Source organism: Pseudorca crassidens, chromosome 6, assembly GCF_039906515.1.
Source record: "Pseudorca crassidens isolate mPseCra1 chromosome 6, mPseCra1.hap1, whole genome shotgun sequence".
NCBI classification, from domain to species: Eukaryota; Metazoa; Chordata; class Mammalia; order Artiodactyla; family Delphinidae; genus Pseudorca; species Pseudorca crassidens.
The window spans coordinates 108,872,264-108,884,537 of record NC_090301.1 but is presented as its reverse complement, the minus strand read 5'-3'; positions in this window follow the sequence as shown (position 1 = coordinate 108,884,537).

The window sequence follows — 12,274 nt, the reverse complement described above, 5'->3', positions numbered from 1 at the left end:
CTTACTTCAGTATATTTTTGGACGACAGCTGTCATTTATAACTCTGCAGGTTTGTGAATTTCAGTGCCCCTGAGCTCTTTTCTTCAACTCGCTTTCTTGTGAGCTGGCCGCAACACCGCAGGATGGCTTCAGGCCCTAATCTGGTTCCGGCACGGCACGCTGAGCCTTTGGTTATTTCCTCTTCCTGGTGGGAAATGAGAGTTAAATTTGCCCGTCCATACACCTCCAGCTAGTCTCTCATTGGTTCTCGCTATTCCTGTTCATCTTCCGCAGAAATTGCAAACTGGGCCAAACAGGAGGTTAAAGGCACTGACTCTCCAAGTCGGGAGAGTGTTAGTAAAGCGTCTGGAATGTTGCACCCGAGTACCAGGGTACGAAAACTGAGACATATTTGAACACGTCTCCCGATCACATGGTTGATCATACTCTAGGTTCCACATGCATGTTTTAGCTGAAGGAAGAATACCTTAAACCTGGGTAGTTGAAACCCGTGGAATGGGTACCATGCTATATGACTTCAAAGGGGCTTCATTTGCTCACCGAACCTCTCCAATCCTATCACTGCTGCGTTTATGCCCCTGTACACATGCTTGATTCTCTTTCGGAGACATAGCAATCCATAGGTTTTAAGATACTTACAAGTCAGGTACATTCTTAGGCGTTTAATATGCGGTGTTGAGTCCATTTCGTTGAGCAAGGAGTAGCTCTTGTCTATTCCATATTTGGCTTAAGGAACTTTATCTGTGCTCATTTCAATCTCTGGTTTTATGCAGCACCCCAACTCACCTTTCCCCTTAAGCAAGCATAAGTTGGTTTTCTAAATTTGAGACCCTGTTCTGTTCTGTAATTCAGTTCCTGTGTAGCCAAGTTTACATTCCGTGTATTACTGATATCTTATGATGTTTCTTTTTCTGTGTGACTTATTTCAGTTAGAATCATCATACCTGAATCCACTCATTGTGCTGCTAAGGGCCTGATGACACAGATTTCATTGCTGAGTGATATTGCTTTGTAAGTAAATACCACAACTTCTTTATCCATTTTTCACTTTCTGCAATGTTGAACTTGTACTGTAAACGAGGTTCTTGTAAACAGAGGCGTTCCATACTTTGGGGTGGCTGTGTCTTTTTGATTTTAATTTCCGTAAGCTATAGGACCATAAGTGGAAGTGCCCTAGGCTCTGTTGCTTTGTTTTTTAGATGTTTCAGGAAACACCATACACTTCTCCAGAGTGTCTGTTGGCAATTTACATCCCGCCCATCAGCATAACAATGCTCCCAGTTCTCCATGGCCTGTCCTGCCTTTCTGGATTTTACACTTTTATCAGATGGCCCTTTTGACCGGGGGGAAGTGAGACTTCATTGTAGTGCAGATTTCCTTTGCAAGTTTGCCTGGTTGGCCAACAAGGGCGTATTCGTTTTTTCCTGAATATATTCAGGAAAAAACGCATACGCCCTTTTTGGCCAAGTGCATCATTGTGGACGTTCTGCCTCTTTTCCTATGCTTTCAATGCAATTCCAGTCTACCTCCTGAAATCGGTTTCCTGCAATTCTGCCCCGCTTTCAAGTCCTCTTGGCAGCCTTATTTCAGTATATTTTTGGACGATAACTGTCATTTATAACTCTGAAGTTTTGTGAATTACAGTGCCCCTGAGCTCCTTTCTTCAACTCGCTTTCTTGTGAGCTGGCCGCAACACCGCAGGATGGCTTCAGGCCCTAATCTGGTTCCGGCACGGCACGCTGAGCCTTTGGTTATTTCCTCTTCCTGGTGGGAAATGAGAGTTAAATTTGCCCGTCCAGACACCTCCAGCTAGTCTCTCATTGGTTCTCCCTATTCCTGTTCATCTTCCGCAGAAATTGCAAACTGGGCCAAACAGGAGGTTAAAGGGACTGACTCTCCAAGTTGGGAGAGTGTTAGTAAAGCGTCTGGAATGTTGCACCCGAGTACCAGGGTACGAAAACTGAGACATATTTGAACACGTCTCCCGTTCACACGGTTGATCATACTCTGGGTTCCACATGCATGTTTTAGCTGAAGGAAGAATACCTTAAACCTGGGTAGTTGAAACCCGTGGAATGGGTACCATGCTATATGACTTCAAAGGGTCTTCATTTGCTCACCGAACCTCTCCAATCCTATCACTGCTGCGTTTATGCCCCTGTACACATGCTTGATTCTCTTTTGGAGACATAGCAATCCATAGGTTTTAAGATACTTACTAGTCAGGTACATTCTTAGGCGTTTAATATGGGGTGTTGAGTCCATTTCATTGAGCAAGGAGTAGCTCTTGTCTATTCCATATTTGGCTTAAGGAACTTTATCTGTGCTCATTTCAATCTCTGGTTTTATGCAGCACCCCAACTCCCCTTTTCTCTTAAGCAAACATAAGTTTGTTTTCTAAATTTGAGACCCTGTTCTGTTTTGGAGTTCAGTTCCTGTGTAGCCAAGTTTACATTCCGTGTATTAGTGATATCTTATGATGTTTCTTTTTCTGTGTGACTTATTTCAGTTAGAATCATCGTACCTGAATCCACTCATTATGCTGCTACGGGCCTGATGACATAGATTTCATTGCTGAGTGATACTGCATTGTACGTAAGTACCACAAGTTCTTTATCCATTTTTCACTTTCTGTGATACTGAACTTGTACGGTAAACGAGGTTCTTGTAAACAGAGGCGTCCCAAACTTTGGGGTGGCTGTGTCTTTTTGATTTTAATTTCCCTAAGCTATAGGACCATAAGTGGAAGTGCCCTAGGCTCTGTTCCTTTGTTTTTTAGATGTTTCAGGAAACACCATACACTTCTCCCGAGTGTCTGTTGGCAATTTACATCCCGCCCATCAGCATAACAAGGCTCCCAGTTCTCCATGGCCTGTCCTGCCTTTCTGGATTTTACACTTTTTTCAGATGGCCCTTTTGACCGGGGGGAAGTGAGACTTCATTGTAGTGCAGATTTCCTTTGCAAGTTTGCTTGGTTGGCCAAAAAGGGCGTATGCGTTTTTTCCTGAATATATTCAGGAAAAAACGCATACGCCCTTTTTGGCCAAGTGCATCATTGAGGACGTTCTGCCTCTTTTCCTATGCTTTCAATGCAATTCCAGTCTACCTCCTGAAATCGGTTTCCTGCAATTCTGCCCCGCTTTCAAGTCCTCTTGGCAGCCTTACTTCAGTATATTTTTGGACGATAGCTGTCATTTATAACTCTGCAGGTTTGTGAATTACAGTGCCCCTGAGCTCCTTTTTTCAACTCGCTTTCTTGTGAGCTGGCCGCAACACCGCAGGATGGCTTCAGGCCCTAATCTGGTTCCGGCACGGCACGCTGAGCCTTTGGTTAATTCCTCTTCCTGGTGGGAAATGAGAGTTAAATTTGCCCGTCCAGACACCTCCAGCTAGTCTCTCATTGGTTCTCGCTATTCCTGTTCATCTTCCGCAGAAATTGCAAACTGGGCCAAACAGGAGGTTAAAGGGACTGACTCTCCAAGTCGGGAGAGTGTTAGTAAAGCGTCTGGAATGTTGCACCCGAGTACCAGGGTACGAAAACTGAGACATATTTGAACACGTCTCCCGATCACATGGTTGATCATACTCTAGGTTCCACATGCATGTTTTAGCTGAAGGAAGAATACCTTAAACCTGGGTAGTTGAAACCCGTGGAATGGGTACCATGCAATATGACTTCAAAGGGTCTTCATTTGCTCACCGAACCTCTCCAATCCTATCACTGCTGCGTTTATGCCCCTGTACACATGCTTGATTCTCTTTCGGAGACATAGCAATCCATAGGTTTTAAGATACTTACAAGTCAGGTACATTCTTAGGCGTTTAATATGCGGTGTTGAGTCCATTTCGTTGAGCAAGGAGTAGCTCTTGTCTATTCCATATTTGGCTTAAGGAACTTTATCTGTGCTCATTTCAATCTCTGGTTTTATGCAGCACCCCAACTCACCTTTACCCTTAAGCAAGCATAAGTTGGTTTTCTAAATTTGACACCCTGTTCTGTTCTGTAATTCAGTTCCTGTGTAGCCAAGTTTACATTCCGTGTATTAGTGATATCTTATGATGTTTCTTTTTCTGTGTGACTTATTTCAGTTAGAATCATCGTACCTGAATCCACTCTTTGTGCTGCTAAGGGCCTGTTGACATAGATTTCATTGCTGAGTGATATTGCTTTGTAAGTAAATACCACAACTTCTTTATCCATTTTTCACTTTTTGCGATGTTGAACTTGTACTGTAAACGAGGTTCTTGTAAACAGAGCCGTTCCATACTTTGGGGTGGCTGTGTCTTTTTGATTTTAATTTCCCTAAGCTATAGGACCATAAGTGGAAGTGCCCTAGGCTCTGTTCCTTTGTTTTTTAGATGTTTCAGGAAACACCATACACTTCTCCCCAGTGTCTGTTGGCAATTTACATCCCGCCCATCAGCATAACAAGGCTCCCAGTTCTCCATGGCCTGTCCTGCCTTTCTGGATTTTACACTTTTTTCAGATGGCCCTTTTGACCGGGGGGAAGTGAGACTTCATTGTAGTGCAGATTTCCTTTGCAAGCTTGCTTGGTTGGCCAAAAAGGGCGTATGCGTTTTTTCCTGAATATATTCAGGAAAAAACGCATACGCCCTTTTTGGCCAAGTGCATCATTGTGGACGTTCTGCCTCTTTTCCTATGCTTTCAATGCAATTCCAGTCTACCTCCTGAAATCGGTTTCCTGCAATTCTGCCCCGCTTTCAAGTCCTCTTGGCAGCCTTACTTCAGTATATTTTTGGACGATAACTGTCATTTATAACTCTGAAGTTTTGTGAATTACAGTGCCCCTGAGCTCCTTTCTTCAACTCGCTTTCTTGTGAGCTGGCCGCAACACCGCAGGATGGCTTCAGGCCCTAATCTGGTTCCGGCACGGCACGCTGAGCCTTTGGTTATTTCCTCTTCCTGGTGGGAAATGAGAGTTAAATTTGCCCGTCCAGACACCTCCAGCTAGTCTCTCATTGGTTCTCCCTATTCCTGTTCATCTTCCACAGAAATTGCAAACTGGGCCAAACAGGAGGTTAAAGGGACTGACTCTCCAAGTTGGGAGAGTGTTAGTAAAGCGTCTGGAATGTTGCACCCGAGTATCAGGGGAGGAAAACTGAGACATATTTGAACACGTCTCCCGTTCACACGGTTGATCATACTCTGGGTTCCACATGCATGTTTTAGCTGAAGGAAGAATACCTTAAACCTGGGTAGTTGAAACCCGTGGAATGGGTACCATGCAATATGACTTCAAAGGGGCTTCATTTGCTCACCGAACCTCTCCAGTCCTATCACTGCTGCGTTTATGCCCCTGTAAACATGCTTGATTCTCTTTTGGAGACATAGCAATCCATAGGTTTTAAGATACTTACTAGTCAGGTACATTCTTAGGCGTTTAATATGGGGTGTTGAGTCCATTTTGTTGAGCAAGGAGTAGCTCTTGTCTATTCCATATTTGGATTAAGGAACTTTATCTGTGCTCATTTCAATCTCTGGTTTTATGCAGCACCCCAACTCACCTTTTCTCTTAAGCAAACATAAGTTGGTTTTCTAAATTTGAGACCCTGTTCTGTTTTGGAATTCAGTTCCTGTGTAGCCAAGTTTACATTCCGTGTATTAGTGATATCTTATGATGTTTCTTTTTCTGTGTGACTTATTTCAGTTAGAATCATCGTACCTGAATCCACTCATTATGCTGCTACGGGCCTGATGACATAGATTTCATTGCTGAGTGATACTGCATTGTACGTAAGTACCACACGTTCTTTATCCATTTTTCACTTTCTGTGATACTGAACTTGTACGGTAAACGAGGTTCTTGTAAACAGAGGCGTCCCAAACTTTGGGGTGGCTGTGTCTTTTTGATTTTAATTTCCCTAAGCTATAGGACCATAAGTGGAAGTGCCCTAGGCTCTGTTCCTTTGTTTTTTAGATGTTTCAGGAAACACCATACACTTCTCCTGAGTGTCTGTTGGCAATTTACATCCCGCCCATCAGCATAACAAGGCTCCCAGTTCTCCATGGCCTGTCCTGCCTTTCTGGATTTTACACTTTTTTCAGATGGCCCTTTTGACCGGGGGGAAGTGAGACTTCATTGTAGTGCAGATTTCCTTTGCAAGTTTGCTTGGTTGGCCAAAAAGGGCGTATGCGTTTTTTCCTGAATATATTCAGGAAAAAACGCATACGCCCTTTTTGGCCAAGTGCATCATTGAGGACGTTCTGCCTCTTTTCCTATGCTTTCAATGCAATTCCAGTCTACCTCCTGAAATCGGTTTCCTGCAATTCTGCCCCGCTTTCAAGTCCTCTTGGCAGCCTTACTTCGGTATATTTTTGGACGATAGCTGTCATTTATAACTCTGCAGGTTAGTGAATTACAGTGCCCCTGAGCTCCTTTCTTCAACTCGCTTTCTTGTGAGCTGGCCGCAACACCGCAGGATGGCTTCAGGCCCTAATCTGGTTCCGGAACGGCACGCTGAGCCTTTGGTTACTTCCTCTTCCTGGTGGGAAATGAGAGTTAAATTTGCCCGTCCAGACACCTCCAGCTAGTCTCTCATTGGTTCTCCCTATTCCTGTTCATCTTCCGCAGAAATTGCAAACTGGGCCAAACAGGAGGTTAAAGGGACTGACTCTCCAAGTTGGGAGAGTGTTAGTAAAGCGTCTGGAATGTTGCACCCGAGTACCAGGGTACGAAAACTGAGACATATTTGAACACGTCTCCCGTTCACACGGTTGATCATACTCTGGGTTCCACATGCATGTTTTAGCTGAAGGAAGAATACCTTAAACCTGGGTAGTTGAAACCCGTGGAATGGGTACCATGCAATATGACTTCAAAGGGTCTTCATTTGCTCACCGAACCTCTCCAATCCTATCACTGCTGCGTTTATGCCCCTGTACACATGCTTGATTCTCTTTTGGAGACATAGCAATCCATAGGTTTTAAGATACTTAGTAGTCAGGTACATTCTTAGGCGTTTAATATGGGGTGTTGAGTCCATTTCATTGAGCAAGGAGTAGCTCTTGTCTATTCCATATTTGGCTTAAGGAACTTTATCTGTGCTCATTTCAATCTCTGGTTTTATGCAGCACCCCAACTCACCTTTTCTCTTAAGCAAACATAAGTTGGTTTTCTAAATTTGAGACCCTGTTCTGTTTTGGAGTTCAGTTCCTGTGTAGCCAAGTTTACATTCCGTGTATTAGTGATATCTTATGATGTTTCTTTTTCTGTGTGACTTATTTCAGTTAGAATCATCGTACCTGAATCCACTCATTATGCTGCTACGGGCCTGATGACATAGATTTCATTGCTGAGTGATACCGCATTGTACGTAAATACCACAAGTTCTTTATCCATTTTTCACTTTCTGTGATACTGAACTTGTACGGTAAACGAGGTTCTTGTAAACAGAGGCGTCCCAAACTTTGGGGTGGCTGTGTCTTTTTGATTTTAATTTCCCTAAGCTATAGGACCATAAGTGGAAGTGCCCTAGGCTCTGTTCCTTTGTTTTTTAGATGTTTCAGGAAACACCATACACTTCTCCCGAGTGTCTGTTGGCAATTTACATCCCGCCCATCAGCATAACAAGGCTCCCAGTTCTCCATGGCCTGTCCTGCCTTTCTGGATTTTACACTTTTTTCAGATGGCCCTTTTGACCGGGGGGAAGTGAGACTTCATTGTAGTGCAGATTTCCTTTGCAAGTTTGCTTGGTTGGCCAAAAAGGGCGTATGCGTTTTTTCCTGAATATATTCAGGAAAAAACGCATACGCCCTTTTTGGCCAAGTGCATCATTGAGGACGTTCTGCCTCTTTTCCTATGCTTTCAATGCAATTCCAGTCTACCTCCTGAAATCGGTTTCCTGCAATTCTGCCCCGCTTTCAAGTCCTCTTGGCAGCCTTACTTCAGTATATTTTTGGACGATAGCTGTCATTTATAACTCTGCAGGTTTGTGAATTACAGTGCCCCTGAGCTCCTTTCTTCAACTCGCTTTCTTGTGAGCTGGCCGCAACACCACAGGATGGCTTCAGGCCCTAATCTGGTTCCGGCACGGCACGCTGAGCCTTTGGTTAATTCCTCTTCCTGGTGGGAAATGAGAGTTAAATTTGCCCGTCCAGACACCTCCAGCTAGTCTCTCATTGGTTCTCGCTATTCCTGTTCATCTTCCGCAGAAATTACAAACTGGGCCAAACAGGAGGTTAAAGGGACTGACTCTCCAAGTCGGGAGAGTGTTAGTAAAGCGTCTGGAATGTTGCACCCGAGTACCAGGGGACGAAAACTGAGACATATTTGAACACGTCTCCCGATCACATGGTTGATCATACTCTAGGTTCCACATGCATGTTTTAGCTGAAGGAAGAATACCTTAAACCTGGAGAGTTGAGACCCGTGGAATGGGTACCATGCAATATGACTTCAAAGGGGCTTCATTTGCTCACCGAACCTCTCCAGTCCTATCACTGCTGCGTTTATGCCCCTGTACACATGCTTGATTCTCTTTTGGAGACATAGCAATCCATAGGTTTTAAGATACTTACTAGTCAGGTACATTCTTAGGCGTTTAATATAGGGTGTTGAGTCCATTTCGTTGAGCAAGGAGTAGCTCTTGTCTATTCCATATTTGGCTTAAGGAACTTTATCTGTGCTCATTTCAATCTCTGGTTTTATGCAGCACCCCAACTCACCTTTTCTCTTAAGCAAACATAAGTTGGTTTTCTAAATTTGAGACCCTGTTCTGTTTTGGAATTCAGTTCCTGTGTAGCCAAGTTTACATTCCGTGTATTAGTGATATCTTATGATGTTTCTTTTTCTGTGTGACTTATTTCAGTTAGAATCATCGTACCTGAATCCACTCATTATGCTGCTATGGGCCTGATGACATAGATTTCATTGCTGAGTGATACTGCATTGTACGTAATTACCACAAGTTCTTTATCCATTTTTCACTTTCTGTGATACTGAACTTGTACGGTAAACGAGGTTCTTGTAAACAGAGGCGTCCCAAACTTTGGGGTGGCTGTGTCTTTTTGATTTTAATTTCCCTAAGCTATAGGACCATAAGTGGAAGTGCCCTAGGCTCTGTTCCTTTGTTTTTTAGATGTTTCAGGAAACACCATACACTTCTCCTGAGTGTCTGTTGGCAATTTACATCCCGCCCATCAGCATAACAAGGCTCCCAGTTCTCCATGGCCTGTCCTGCCTTTCTGGATTTTACACTTTTTTCAGATGGCCCTTTTGACCGGGGAGAAGTGAGACTTCATTGTAGTGCAGATTTCCTTTGCAAGTTTGCTTGGTTGGCCAAAAAGTGCGTATGCATTTTTTCCTGAATATATTCAGGAAAAAACGCATACGCCCTTTTTGGCCAAGTGCATCATTGAGGACGTTCTGCCTCTTTTCCTATGCTTTCAATGCAATTCCAGTCTACCTCCTGAAATCGGTTTCCTGCAATTCTGCCCCGCTTTCAAGTCCTCTTGGCAGCCTTACTTCGGTATATTTTTGGACGATAGCTGTCATTTATAACTCTGCAGGTTTGTGAATTACAGTGCCCCTGAGCTCCTTTCTTCAACTCGCTTTCTTGTGAGCTGGCCGCAACACCGCAGGATGGCTTCAGGCCCTAATCTGGTTCCGGAATGGCACGCTGAGCCTTTGGTTAATTCCTCTTCCTGGTGGGAAATGAGAGTTAAATTTGCCCGTCCAGACACCTCCAGCTAGTCTCTCATTGGTTCTCCCTATTCCTGTTCATCTTCCGCAGAAATTGCAAACTGGGCCAAACAGGAGGTTAAAGGGACTGACTCTCCAAGTTGGGAGAGTGTTAGTAAAGCGTCTGGAATGTTGCACCCGAGTACCAGGGTACGAAAACTGAGACATATTTGAACACGTCTCCCGTTCACACGGTTGATCATACTCTGGGTTCCACATGCATGTTTTAGCTGAAGGAAGAATACCTTAAACCTTGGTAGTTGAAACCCGTGGAATGGGTACCATGCAATATGACTTCAAAGGGTCTTCATTTGCTCACCGAACCTCTCCAATCCTATCACTGCTGCGTTTATGCCCCTGTACAGATGCTTGATTCTGTTTTGGAGACATAGCAATCCATAGGTTTTAAGATACTTACTAGTCAGGTACATTCTTAGGCGTTTAATATGGGGTGTTGAGTCCATTTCATTGAGCAAGGAGTAGCTCTTGTCTATTCCATATTTGGCTTAAGGAACTTTATCTGTGCTCATTTCAATCTCTGGTTTTATGCAGCACCCCAACTCACCTTTTCTCTTAAGCAAACATAAGTTGGTTTTCTAAATTTGAGACCCTGTTCTGTTTTGGAGTTCAGTTCCTGTGTAGCCAAGTTTACATTCCGTGTATTAGTGATATCTTATGATGTTTCTTTTTCTGTGTGACTTATTTCAGTTAGAATCATCGTACCTGAATCCACTCATTATGCTGCTACGGGCCTGATGACATAGATTTCATTGCTGAGTGATACTGCATTGTACGTAAATACCACAAGTTCTTTATCCATTTTTCACTTTCTGTGATACTGAACTTGTACGGTAAACGAGGTTCTTGTAAACAGAGGCGTCCCAAACTTTGGGGTGGCTGTGTCTTTTTGATTTTAATTTCCCTAAGCTATAGGACCATAAGTGGAAGTGCCCTAGGCTCTGTTCCTTTGTTTTTTAGATGTTTCAGGAAACACCATACACTTCTCCTGAGTGTCTGTTGGCAATTTACATCCCGCCCATCAGCATAACAAGGCTCCCAGTTCTCCATGGCCTGTCCTGCCTTTCTCGATTTTACACTTTTTTCAGATGGCCCTTTTGACCGGGGGGAAGTGAGACTTCATTGTAGTGCAGATTTCCTTTGCAAGTTTGCTTGGTTGGCCAAAAAGGGCGTATGCGTTTTTTCCTGAATATATTCAGGAAAAAACGCATACGCCCTTTTTGGCCAAGTGCATCATTGTGGACGTTCTGCCTCTTTTCCTATGCTTTCAATGCAATTCCAGTCTACCTCCTGAAATCGGTTTCCTGCAATTCTGCCCCGCTTTCAAGTCCTCTTGGCAGCCTTACTTCAGTATATTTTTGGACGATAGCTGTCATTTATAACTCTGCAGGTTTGTGCATTACAGTGCCCCTGAGCTCCTTTCTTCAACTCGCTTTCTTGTGAGCTGGCCGCAACACCGCAGGATGGCTTCAGGCCCTAATCTGGTTCCGGCACGGCACGCTGAGCCTTTGGTTATTTCCTCTTCCTGGTGGGAAATGAGAGTTAAATTTGCCCGTCCAGACACCTCCAGCTAGTCTCTCATTGGTTCTCGCTATTCCTGTTCATCTTCCTCAGAAATTACAAACTGGGCCAAACAGGAGGTTAAAGGGACTGACTCTCCATGTCGGGAGAGTGTTAGTAAAGCGTCTGGAATGTTGCACCCGAGTACCAGGCTATGAAAACTGAGACATATTTGAACACGTCTCCCGATCACATGGTTGATCATACTCTAGGTTCCACATGCATGTTTTAGCTGAAGGAAGAATACCTTAAACCTGGGTAGTTGAAACCCGTGGAATGGGTACCATGCAATATGACTTCAAAGGGTCTTCATTTGCTCACCGAACCTCTCCAATCCTATCACTGCTGCGTTTATGCCCCTGTACACATGCTTGATTCTCTTTCGGAGACATAGCAATCCATAGGTTTTAAGATACTTACAAGTCAAGTACATTCTTAGGCGTTTAATATGCGGTGTTGAGTCCATTTCGTTGAGCAAGGAGTAGCTCTTGTCTATTCCATATTTGGCTTAAGGAACTTTATCTGTGCTCATTTCAATCTCTGGTTTTATGCAGCACCCCAACTCACCTTTCCCCTTAAGCAAGCATAAGTTGGTTTTCTAAATTTGAGACCCTGTTCTGTTCTGTAATTCAGTTTCTGTGTAGTCAAGTTTATATTCCGTGTATTACTGATATCTTATGATGTTTCTTTTTCTGTGTGACTTATTTCAGTTAGAATCATCATACCTGAATCCACTCATTGTGCTTCTAAGGGCCTGGTGACATAGATTTCATTGCTGAGTGATATTGCTTTGTAAGTAAATACCACAACTTCTTTATCCATTTTTCACTTTCTGCGATGTTGAACTTGTACTGTAAACGAGGTTCTTGTAAACAGAGGCGTCCCAAACTTTGGGGTGGCTGTGTCTTTTTGATTTTAATTTCCCTAAGCTATAGGACCATAAGTGGAAGTGCCCTAGGCTCTGTTGCTTTGTATTTTAGATGTTTCAGGAAACA